The 13,882-nt window shown below is 34.9% G+C and overlaps 1 long non-coding RNA gene across 1 annotated transcript; it reads right to left on the reverse strand.

Annotated features, from left to right (window-relative positions):
• Window positions 1–2,323: 2,323 nt before the first annotated feature.
• On the reverse strand, window positions 2,324–3,285 carry LOC138336373 (uncharacterized). The gene is made up of 3 exons (XR_011210419.1): window positions 3,258–3,285; window positions 2,769–2,843; window positions 2,324–2,544 (listed from the first exon to the last, which is right to left on the reverse strand). It is a non-coding gene; the product is annotated as an uncharacterized lncRNA (long non-coding RNA).
• Window positions 3,286–13,882: the final 10,597 nt, after the last annotated feature.

Consider the following 13,882-nt stretch of genomic DNA (forward strand, 5'->3'; position numbering starts at 1 on the left):
ACGCACGTGTTTCTATTCAATGTCGGGTATACATCGTAGCACATACAATACAAAATGCAAAGTCATGTGCGACTTGATTGATAGCTGGCGATCTGTCAATTATATGAAGTTAAAACACATATTTTACAAGGTACATGTAGTAGCTAGCATGTTCTGTATGGGCGGACTGTAAGTTATGATTATCATCCAGTTTAAAGAAATGAGGATTAAAATTAAAACCATATAATTATAAAGATCGCTTCTAAAAATATCTGATTCAGTTATTAGTTAACAGTTGTCGGACTCCTAAAAATGTTTAGATGGAAATCCATATGTACTCTTTTCGCGACTTGTATACGAAAATACACTGAACATATTCATTTTCAGCTCTAATTTGTAATTGCAGTATTGTAATTCTCAAAATATTGGTAATTTATGGTGGTGAATAAAACATTAAAATTTCTTTTTGATGCGTATGTATGAACATTACGACACATATAACTTCAAGACATTTTTACATATATGTATGTATTTTTATGCCATAGCTGTCAATTTGATATGTACATGTACGTATTGGTGTCAAATACGACAATTTTAAACATAACGTAAATGCATGTACAAATCATGATATATGAGAAACACATTTAAAATTCAATTAAGGTAAAAACACACAGGTAAAATCAAGGTAAGGGATATCTGAAGCAGACTATAACAGGTATACTCCAGGTAGGGATATATATGAACAGGTAAAACCCAGGTACAGGATATATAAAGCAGACTATACAAATTTTGTTTGTTTGATTAATTGATTAACGTACCAATTACAGCCAAGGTCATGTAAGGACGGCCTTTTTATAGTGCTATATCACTGAAGCATGCCATACTAACGGCCTACATGCAGTGCAGAAAGTCAAGCAAAATCCAGATAAGGAATATGTGCAGCAGACTATCAACAAACAAAATTCAGGTAATATATATATATGAAGCCGACTATTAACAGCTAATATCCTGATTGGGAATATATGAAGCAGACTATAGTCCTCATTCGTACGATATAACTATATGTAGGTTTTAAAACATGTTGCACTAAATTATAAGCAATCGTCTCAATGAATCCAGAGTCACATTTTCATAAAACATTCAATTAGGTGCTTTTGTCTTTTACCCTTATAATTAACATGTATATACAAAGCCCCTTCAGGACCTCTACTTGGCTATTTAAGTTCTATATAGCTTGTTTCCACAAACGAAACGTTCTTTCACATGTGTTAATCCCAATACTTTGAAACGTCAAGGCCAGTTCCCTGGCGATCACGTTTGTAAGCTCAGGTGATGAAGCGTCTCGTTAAATTGTATACTGCTGGCTATGGAAGAAGGTCCAGCTTTCATTTCTTGTCTTTGTTCAGAGGACCATAAATCCTATTGATAAAGTATTGCCATTACACTCGGCAGCTGCGGTGTGGTTGATGTTTTGCTTTTGATAACCTCCGTGGAAATTCGCACGTTTAAACATGTTTCTTAAACAGATGCCAGAGTTATCATACGCATGTTTTGTACACGAATGATTTTGTCGAATCACGTTGTCATTGGTAGAAAAAATGCTGTCACCATGAATGGTATACAAGGCAATCACCTGTTCATAAATTATTTATTTCATTTATATTAAAATTTTGGTAGTTCGTCATAATTCAATCTTGATTAAAAACAGACTTGTAATACCGCTCCACTACGATGCCACATTACGCTCAAATACAAGATCTAACAACTACCCGTTCAGCCTGACCTCTGGCCTAGAATCGGATCACCTCGGGACATAATAGCCGTTTATACATTTTTGTACGTCAGAAAGAGTCAACACCGCCGAAGATTTTGTAGGCGACACGCTGACTGGCTATCATTAATGACCATGCTGAGGTGACCCCGAACGTCTTGTTAGGTCTTGTATTGGAGCGGAATTACAAGTCTAATATTAATTAGATAGGTTACAATTGTGCCTCTTGCCCATATTGCATGCGTATAAAACGACTAAATTTAGGATATTAATCTGGGGACACCATAAAACTATTCACTTGAAAAACATGGAAGCCATGAGGACAGAACTACATTTTCTATGAAAGTATGGAAGCTGTGTGGTGGCAAATGTATAACATAGAAACAGAAAATATATTAAATTAGTGCATGAGCTTGTAATTTTTACCTAAAGCCACAATTAAAACTCTTTTAAGCACTTTAAAATGTGATGTTTTCATTTTTATGCTTAATTTATACGTATTTTGGATGTTGCAATTACAAGCACATAGAATAACTCTCTACTCACTTTTTAAATATCCATGAAAAAATGCTGAAGACCTGTAATCTTCTAGCAGGTGATCCACTTCGTATGGGTCCTCTTCTCCCTCGTACTGAACCTCATATACTGCATCAGCAGCACCATCAACACCGGACACAACACTCAAAACTGTCCCCTTATACCATTCGCGTTGGTTTTTATTTTCATCGATAACCCATTGCTGTTTTATGGTTCTTCCCACAAACTTCACCTTTGATGTGCGGGCTCTTGATAACCTAGAAAACACAAATTAGGCAAAATATTCAAACACATGCTTTTTTAGTTTTAATGAGCTAATGATTATTGTTACTTCAATTATAATTATAATACATACTGTTGAATTGTTTGTAATAGAAATTTTGCTGAAATACATGTTCTTGTAACGAGAAATAAATAATAAATTATTATTCTTAATTCCTCTTGTTTCATTTTTTAAAACAAAACTTTCACTTGATGATACCTTTGTGAGGTAGATGCTGAACTGCCAGCTATAGCTTCATTGCAAGGAGGTGCTTTGGTCACTTCATGATTTTCACTGTAATATTTCAGACATTAAATTCAATAATATATTTTGAAATAACAGTAATATTGGTATCACTCATATGTGAAATGGTTTAATCTGTTATATCTTAATAATTTCAAACTATAAGTTATAGGGGCCGCCTGGTTAATATGTGGGGCAGGTTAATAGTTTTTTTGGGTACAGTTCAGTGATTTAAGGGAGTCGCCTAGATGAGTCCTGGACTCGTCATTTTCCTGTGGGACTCACCAAAATTTTGAGAACCTTCCATATTTCTTTGTACTGGGACCCATCAAAATTTGAAATTTAGTGTGATGGACTCGCCTTAAAAAATCCTACATAAATTGCTGAGTACTCTGATTTTCCTACACCATCTAAAATGGCATGTTCAATAAATATTATTGTATTATGTACACAATTTCAATTTACCTTGGCAAAGTTGATGTATGGGATGTGGTGGGCGTTGGAACATTACTTTTGGCTGCGGTTGTCTTGGAATGTGTTCGTCTGCTTCTTCGGGTCACATTTTTCTTGGCCGATTCATTATACTGAAAAGACAAAAAGTGTCAGTGTTAAAATTTAATTCTGTACTTTTACCATTCAAAACTTAGATACTTACCACAGAATCATGTATCACACCCTTTCAATGATTTTTCCTGAATAAGCTAACTATATAATATAAAATATTAATTATGTCATATTTAATATTAATAAGCCTATCAATTCTTCATATTCTATACATGTCTTACCCAAATTCCCGGCTCTCTGATTCCTGGACTTTTCCCTTCTCGTGGTGAAGTTAACTCTGGAAGTAGAGCTTTGTAGTAAATAGCTGTTTTTCAAGCTTTGGCAACATTTTGTTTTCCCACAACTGAATATTTCTAAAAATGCGTTGAATGTACATTTGGTATGGCTGGCTTGTGCGCACTACAAGATCAATCCAGGGCTTATCACAAATGTTCATCAATCCATGGCATTGATAGAAATAGTCATGGTTTTCTCGCAGTGTTTAATTTGCCCTCCTTCAATTCCAAACAAAAAGTTTTTCTGAGTTTCAGCTGCTTGATACAAATTAAGTGGTTTATTGTACAGAACATTCTTCACTTCAACCAGGCCAACTTCCCCATTTCGAACAACAACTATTCCATCCGGACTGGCACCTAAAAATTTGTTGCATCTGTCAATGACAAGGCTCACTCGATTGGATTTCCATATTGATATTATGCTCAGTCTTTTTCAGTTGGTATTCTTTCAGGCTATTTTCTTCTTGCAAGAGACCATGTGTGGTGTATCTATTTCCTCTGAATTTACTGTAGAGATGTTTGCGGACTAAACATAAGACAGGTTATCGATGGATTTCTGCGTATAATAGGGCCAAAAGTAGATGCTGTGTATTCTCTTTCGTCTCTCTGTATGCCAGATGGATGAATGTGATTGTTGGAGGGTTGATTTTTCAATTTGTAAGATTTTTGCTTTCACTGATGTTAATCTCTCTCTTTAAATTACTGGTCTTTTCAATTCATCAAGTGTTTTTGGTGATACATCCTCTGAGAAATCTATGGCCTCTGGTCCATATGATAGTCTAGCTTTCTTGGAGTTCGCCTGAGTTGCGCTTACCATTTTTCTCTTCCATCTTTTTTCTTTTGTCGTTTGCTTGCCTTTATGTGTGGTGGTATTTAGGTGCATCTGGTGTCTTTGCCTGTACAGTTTAGAAAACAGGAACCCAGGCTCTGTAGCTGTAGCGGATTTCCACACCGTCGGAGACCATTGTGGTCCAAGATTCATTCTTAATGCCCCACCATAGCAACGACCATGCCAGGAACCACGATTACAAAGGTTGTAGACCTTTCCTCCGTCAAATTTAGATCGAATGTGCATCCAACTTTCAGCCAGGTTGGTAGTGAGGCATCCAATCAATCGACTGCTCTTTCTCTGCCAGAGGTATTAATATGTTGGTGACATCTTTAATTATGCACTGATCTACCTGGTCAAAAACTGTATAAGTGCCTTGTCTTGCCTCTTCTTGAGCCTGTAATGAGGTGCCGTCTGTCCACATGTTAACCTGCTCAGTGATGACCTCATCAACATGGGTGTTGTTGGAATGTGAGTCTGCATTATCGTCACATGGTGGTAACGTAGGAGACGTTGATTTGGCTTTACAGAAATCTGAACAGTTGGTATGGTTTCCAAAGACATGATGCACAGATTGACGAATATCCCTGGATAGCTTCTGAGATGCCAGATGTCTGTTTTCCATTCTCTTCAGCTTCCCTGCTTCGCATTCGAATGGCACAACGAATGGCACTTACAATCCGGATTCTGGCTGCTTTGGTTAGATGGTGTCTACCTTTATAAGAGGGATTATCCACTACCAACTTTTCTAACTTAGATCGGACACATTTGCAGGCATGATTGCAACACTCTAGTTTAACAACATCTTTGCCCCATATCGGCACTTCTTCCCTAATCTTTGCAAATGTAGAAGAGTCCCCATCACCGATGACTTTGGTGTACCGCAGGCCATGCTTTGTTTCTGCCTGATTGAAACCTTCAACGATTATGTCCGCCTCCATGGACTGGCTGCTATCTTCCCAGTTCTTAAAACACTTATGTGGTCTAGGTACCTCCTGTTTTTGTTGTGACATATTGCAAATGTAACAGTACTTGTTACGTACTCCTATGTGTAACAGTTTCTTTGTTTCCTGGCCAATAATTATAGCTACCCCACCCAGAGCATTATATGTGTGTTTGTGTGTTCTCTTCGACCATCCTCCGTCCGTTATGACTGTTATGCATGGTACCTCTCCATGATAATTGCCTTTACTGATCGCGATCTCTCGTTCCTCAGCACCTGCCATCAATAGTTCCGTTTCTAGGGCATCTTTCCACCACTGGCCTATTTCCTGTTCAATGGCGGAAAAGGAGGTTTGGGTCATACCAGGCGAATCAAGGGTGGCGAGGAATTCGTTCAAATGGGCTGGACCATTACCTGTTACCATGCTTCCCCACACGGCTCTCACATTGATGTCGTACCGTTTGGAGTTAGGCAGCTTTGGACTTGTCTCAAATTTGAACATTTTTTTGCAGCCTTGACACTGAGACTTGTAAATTGACGCTAATCCTAACGTACGCTCCTCTGATACAAGTTTTATGGGGGCTTCACCTTTCACCGAGAGTTTTACGGCTTCATCACATAAACATGCATGCATAGTTATCGTCGATACATATTTCTGAACACATTCTAAGTTTATTACACGAAAACCATTGCCAACAACATTGTTCACTCTTTTTATGCACAATTTGATGGTACTTGTGTCAGAAACATTACGCACACTGTAGATGGGCTTCACTTTTTGATGGCTAACCAAATGCCTCCGTGTTGTGAACATACCTTTGTTGGAAAAGTTTTTTTTTTCTCAAAATTCTCATGTGAATACAACCAAATGTTTGAGGTGCATCTTGCAAAGAAACTTTGGCAATTGTGGGGGCTAAACAAAATTTGTATTTGGGTCTTCCAGGTCTCAAAGTTTGACGTTTCACAGAATTTATGCCGGATGATAATCCAAACCTTTTTTTTGGTGTTTTTTCTCTTTGTTCCCATGTCGAAATGCTGTTTTCTATCCCTCTCTATATAGTCTAGCACTGACGACGTGTGTATGAGTTTCCGTAGTTTTACTGACATGACATAACTTTCTTGTACGCTTTTGTAAACACTTATTTAACACTACCGTGCATCTTAATTCCAAACATAACCAACCCAATAATGCAAACCAAATTTTAATAAAGTAAAAAAGAAGAAATAATAAAATGTTGTCACCGGATGTTTATACAGTCTACTGACAGTTAGCACGTAAACAAGACTGCAACATTAATGTTTGTACTTACCTTTAAAGTCCGATCGATATTTTGTAGTAAAAGCATTGAACAAATATGAAATGAGCAAAGATTGCCACGCTTACTTACCACAAATACCTTTTGTTTCTTCAGAATTCATCTATTCGTGGTTTTGTTGAATGGACCGTATCACCAACCGGAAGTCCTGTCACGCAGAAGAGACCTTATTCATAATAAAAAAAAAACAAATAATTACCGATCGGATTTAAAAAATATTATGTTAAAAATATGAAGTCGGGAATTGTTAAACCAACAACATTTTAAACAGACGTCTAATCGGTAAATTAAAATATTTTCATTTTGTGCGGATGAGTATCGGTACTTCCTGCAAGAAGCTGAGAGGGAAATTGGAATGAAGCCGTGGATTTCTGTCGTAATTGTTGTTTATAGGCTCGAGAGTATTTACAATTGAACGTTAATTTGACAATATGATATTTGTGGAACCCGCAAAAACCCGATTTACTGATATCAAGGCCTTCGATCTTTCATAAAAATCATTTTACTTTTTGTGAACTGCTGCTGCTACTGAATCCAATATGGCGACGCCCATAAAAAAAGATATAGCCAGACAGTAAAACTTAAGATTTCGTTTAAAGAGAAGAGAAAATCTTAAACTCGCTATCCGGAGCATGTGCTATGGATAGTCTGTATCCTATATCGAGCATATTTAGAATTGAAAAATCTATAAGGAATATGCCACATTTCTTTAAAATTATACACGTGATTATTCATATAGAGTTATTTCAATAGGGCAATGCATAGGCTACATTAGTTCTATATAATTCAATACTACATTAACAGAATACCCTTTTCATTATTTTACTAGAAATGGAAATGAATAAACCATAATAGCACTCTTTATGATAGTAAAAGTTAAATTGTTTGGAAGTAGGGTTGTATGGCCAATTGGACTATAGTGGAACCTTAACGGTCATACCATCAACAGGCTATATCACAGTTACTTTCCTCGGCTGAAAATCAAATATGGCGGCTCGCTCCACTTCGGACCACATCACTGCCCTGACAACGATACATACCGGTAGTCGTTTCGCCTCAATTTTTATTCGAAATGAATATTTTATGATTTATGATTTAATTTAAAAAATAATAATTGAAAGGTGTCATTGTTATATTTCAAATCAAACTGCAGCTGTAACATTTAACAATCGGAACTATATCGACGGCCATCCTGACTAGCTAAGCAACCAACATCATTTTAAATTTGATCACGAACATTTAAAATTAGACTATAGACTAATTTAAGAAAATATATAGATTGAACTGTGTTTTGATTGCGTTAAAGGTGGTATGAACGCAATGGGATACAGACATATTCTACATGTAGCGCTTTATGTTTGTATCCCATTGCGTTGATACCATTTTTAACGCAATCAAATCACTGTTCAATCTCTATATATACAAATGATGCGTCGAAAACGGGAAGATACTTTTTTTGCAATTTTTCAGTTTTCGATCCCCATGCCATAATGTTGCTTAATACCAAATACGAGCGATATTCATTGGTAACTCTCAGAGAAGTCGCTAAAAACAATCTGGACAAAATTGACCCCTTTCAGCTTCGGCCCCGGAGGGCCAGCCCACATTGTGTACAATGCGAATCCCTACCAAATGAGGATGCTAACAGCCTTTGTTCAACGAAGTTTGAAGTCCAAACTGAAGCCAGGTTTCTATGGCTATTAATTATTGACAAGAAATCGTTAATATTGTTTGCCTTTTGACCGTTGTGACTTTAAATGAACTCCAAGGGCATTCATTTGAACAAAGATAGATCTTTATCCCAGCATGCTACAGGCTCAAAGTTGCTTGAATAAAAAGGTTACGCATGGTGCATGACGATGGACAAAGCATGATACCTATAGGTCATCCTGACCATTCGGGTAAGATGACCTAAAACACTCAAAGAAGCGCCAGACGCATTTTTCCAACCGTTCTATTCCGAATTTGCATATTACAGAGTTATCTGCACTTCCGGGTATGTATTGATTGTGACATCATGTATTTGCGAGCGTAACGCCATACGTATCGGAGAAAACGACGTGAATTGCGCTCACAAAATAATGACGTAACAATTGATACCTACCCGCAAGGGAGCTAACTTTTTAATATGCAAAGACGGAATATGTACTACGATATGCTATCATGTGAATACGTTAAGAATGTTTTAATCAAAACTATGAAATAGTGAAAAATATAAATACTTGATAAATATAATAAAATATTTGATACTGTATATGTGAATGAACTTGCGCATTTGTGTTACTGATGCTGACAAAGGACATTTTCATCATATTTCCGGCTATCCTTGAAACTAAGTAAGACCTTCACTTAACGGAAAGGTGAATGTTAACTTTGAAGTAAATCAAAAGTTGAAAGACGTGATGGAGTGAAGTTAAACAATTTTTAAAACGAACCGTCAAATTTAATAACATAATGTTTGTCTACGCATCTTTTTTTCGAGATTGATGTTGGTTATATGTCAAGTTCAGTTGATGCACCTATGCGTGGGTCTAGTAATATCTTGATCTTGTCATTCTGCACTTAATATATTATATTAGGACAAAAACATTTAATTCTATCAATCATTCGTTTGGTTCTGTATATTTCAAATGTCCTCTCAGAGTCATTTAAAGTTATATCATATTAAATTTCCACTTTAATAAACTATTGTAAATCATACAATGTGTGAATATTGATTCATATGTATGATGTTTTTGAATCTTTAAAAAGAGCATACATATAATTAAGATAAAGGGACGAAATATCATGCATTGATAAGCTACAATTGATCAACGCCATGTCGTTAAGATAATATCGGGAATCTTAGTTGTATCATCTGACCAACATCGGCGATACGCGTACAGATTAGAATAGATAGGAACAATTCGGAGACCTTCGAGCTATTTTAAATGTGTGCGTAAGAAAAAGTACTATATAAATGCATTTTACATTTATATATTACTTTTTCTTATGTACACGTTTAAAATGTATCCGGAATTAGTTAATGGCTCTGTGAATTCGAACTTTACAGTCAGAAAATATCGAAAGTATAAAACTTTAAAGGGCGGAGAAAAATATTCACACTTTGATTTTTTTTCAACGACAAAAAAGAGAGTTATAGACAATATAAATTTAAGGATGTGTGGCATGTGTTCCGGTTTGTGAATGTATGTACGATTTGAAAAGTTGGTGTTGTCAATCAATCTATTTAGCAATCAGCATAAAATGTTTATCGGTTTGTACTCATGGCTAGGGTTCAACTGTCGATTATTAAAATCTGAACGTTTTCTTACTCGGTTTACTCGGGACTTGTTTTGTACAATCCTGCTTTAAACGTAGATTATGTAGTTACATAAACAGATAAGGTATTTACCTTGTAAACATTGTGAAAATTTTGTTAAAACCATATGGTTGCTGATATAAGTAGGCCAAACAATAGTTTCCATATCCAACAATCACCTGTTGTTCAGATATATATCATGATGGTTAAGGACACACTTTGTGATACAATTATCAATAATAAATGTATTTACCTGATAAACGTCGAGACTGTTTCGTTCAAAACTCATGGTATCTGATGGGAAGTCAACTCTAAAAAAATCTTCATTTGATCCATATACTAACATGTATACATTTGCATCAGTTCCAGCGTGTAAATAGCTTCCAGTTGTAATTTGAAACGTGTACTCCCTTGACAAGACACCTGCATTTTCACGATAAAAAAATCAAATGGAATATGGACATCGAATGCTTTTGTCGTTACATTTAATTCGATTTATCACAATACTATTATATTAAGGTAATAGTTAAATTCCTTGGTTAATTCCAAGTGAAATTCTAAAGCCCTACCCGGAGGGCTCATAAAAAGGACAATAGTTCCACATTTGATATATCTTTATACGGTTCCCTTTTTTCTTGAAATTTGCCATTTCAAATATTTTCAAATATTTTCTATAATAATGTATTTAAATATAACATGTGTGGATTGGACACTTATATTCTTGTTTTGGTACTTCACACAATATTTCCAAACTGTAAATATAAAAGTTTTGATAACAATTTTTTCCAATAAATCTTTCTCTTCATCTTCGTAATTACCTAGCAGATTTTTTTCTTTATTACTAAACATATCAATAATTTTCTGTTTCCAAGAGATTTGATTCGACATATTGTGTTTTATACAAGACAAAGAGACTTTGGACATAATTACATGTGTAAAATAAATGACACAGTGTTTCAGCATTTTCACAAAAATGACTTTTCCATCCGATCTATTTATTGACTGTAATTTTTTCCCAGTAAAAATGATTCTATGTAAAAAATTCCACTCAAATTGTTTTTTGTGAGATAGCAATATACTGAAATTTGGTCCATATTATTTGCCATTTCTTCTAAATTACTGTTTTCCATTTTACTTCTGCAATGGGTTCACTATCCGGTATCAATTTGTTTTGTATATATTTCTCTTTTCGCTTTTCATAAGACATTAGTTTTTCTTTATTCCATTTGTTGTTTTTAATAATTATTCTTAAATCACAATTAATTTGTCATCTTCTTCATTCCAAATATCTTTATTTTTTGTCAACTGTGACTGTAAAAAAGATTTGAAATATTAGAATTTACCATTTTCCGTTAAATTGGTATTTCTAAAAAGGTTTTGGTTCATAATTTCTTTTTTTCTAGTGGAAGGAATTTTGGTTATGTATGTTGACCATGCTTTGATAGGTTTTTGATAAAAGACAGGTATTCAACTTAAATCTAGTCCTTGTAATTTGGAGCAATTACATATGAAAAATCTTGTATCCTGGCTCTTGATGGGACGTATAAATGAAACAAACAAACAAAACTAAATTTAAAATAGGAAGAAATACTATTTATTCGGGATAAACCAATCACAACCCAGTTATGTTATCTTGCAAGTGAGTAATAAATGAAATTTATGAAATGGCCTTATTAATAGAAAAGCGATATGATACTATGATAAATTATAGTATCTGTTTTACTTACAGACCATGTCGAAGTCCGGGGACCATGTTCCTCCAAATAGACACTCACGAGAGGTTTTCTCCCCGCCAGTGTTCATGTAGTTTGTATCACATATATACGTCGCTATTCCATCCACCAACGTTTAGAGTTGTGCTAGAAGCCTGTCCGTTTTCAAGTGAAGGAGGCGATTGACAAGCTGCAGAAAAAACTCACAAAATTGGTTTTAAAGTGCTGAATGTATATTCATGCAAAATCCTATATAAATATGTCTGATTTGTAACTGTGATTGTCAAATGTCACATGTTTACTTATGCTACTCGTACAATTAATAAAATAATTTTAGAAACGTTAAATAGGTACGTAAGGATGTGATTTATAACATAAAATATATGACAAAAAGCCTATAGGATCTGCATAATTCGTTTGATTGACTCATTAAATATAAAATAGAAACTGCGACCTTCTTAGAATCTGACAAAACAAGTGTCGTGTATTGCAAATTGATGGATTAATGTATAACAATATAAACAATAGCCAAATTGATCCCTTTTGGCCCCCGCCCCTCATAACCACTCGGAAAGTCAAGAATATGCGCATTTGGAAGTCTTCGTCCCATAAAGATGTTACCATTGCAATACGAATGATATACAATCCTAAGTTTCTGATAAGATGTCGTCTATATGAGCTAATTGCCTAATAGACTTTTGGACTGAAGGAGCGAGGATGAGCGTCTTTGATATACGTCAAAATGGTATTTCAAGTATACGTGGTATGACGGACCTGCATATTTTGATATGGACATATGCGGGCTTTGCCATCGCTTGTCTGAAAACAAACAAATCGCCGAGTCTCATTAAAAACGAAGAACTAGGTCCAACCAGACAAACCGTGTAAACGAAAACGACCATTGACACTCTTCATATTACATGTAACTCGAAATTGAAGCAATTGACTGACATAGTTTGAAAATATATATAAATAATCCCACTCATACATGAGAGTTGCGAGTCGAAAGCAGAAAAAAAGTTTACCAAAGTACAGTTTTTCCACAATTTATAAATTGCTCTGTTGTTTGGAGTGAGATCAGTAACAAATCTTATATTCATAAATTGTGCAAAAAAGAGCAGCAAGAGTTTTACTAAATGTTAGAGATATTTTAACACCATCCGAAGTACTTTTTACTCAGTTGAAGTGGCTGTCAATAGAAAACTATTTTATTTTTAGGAAAGCTGTTCTTGCTTACAAAATTTTACATGGGGATACTCTTCAGTAACATGTTTTACCTATATTAGGGATGTTAGTATGAGAAATACCAGATCTTCAATTTCAAATAAGTTTTATATTCCTAATGCTAGAAAAAGTTATTTTAAGCGTTCATTTGTTTTACACTTGTTCCAATTTACTAAATGGATTGAACAATGATATTAGAAATGCCCCCAGTGTTGCTGTTTTTAAACAAAAACCCTTAAATGATGTGTTTTCACAATTTTAGTTTTACACTTTCTACCAATATTTTAGAAAGCAACCATATTTACATGCTGATATGAATGTATATGTCTTTTAAATTAAGGTATTGTCTGTATTAAACTGTTGTCTGTGATAACTGTATATATTGATACAGGTGCCATATTGTAAATAAGACTTGTCTAAATATGTAACCCTGGTTAAGATTTTATTATTATTATTATTATTACAAGCTAACCGATACTTACATTATATATATCATTGGCTTCTTAGGTAAAATATGTGTTTTCGTTTAAATATCACATACGGTGTATATAACAATAATGACAATAAAACAGCTAACCGAATTTTATATAATATATGTATAAATTCATTTTTCACAAAAAAAAAGATACTGGCAGCCTCTTGAAACGTCATGATATACGCGTGCATAGCAAAAGGTCTCCAATACTTTTAAATGACATACGTATCAAATTACTAGTAAACGTTTCTGTCATAATTTGCGTGCCCTTGTGTTTTGGCTGAGGAGACAAAGATTGCATTTTTACGGTCTCGGAATAGCAGTTGAGACTGCTTGTTTTACACATGTTAATATAAATTTAACTGTCGAAAACAGATCACGACCGAGAGCATCGTGGGTAGCGATAGGCAAAGGACGACTCCTTGCAGGCGGTGTATGGGATTTGCAAATT

Source organism: Argopecten irradians, chromosome 12 (assembly GCF_041381155.1).
Source record: "Argopecten irradians isolate NY chromosome 12, Ai_NY, whole genome shotgun sequence".
Taxonomy (NCBI): domain Eukaryota; kingdom Metazoa; phylum Mollusca; class Bivalvia; order Pectinida; family Pectinidae; genus Argopecten; species Argopecten irradians.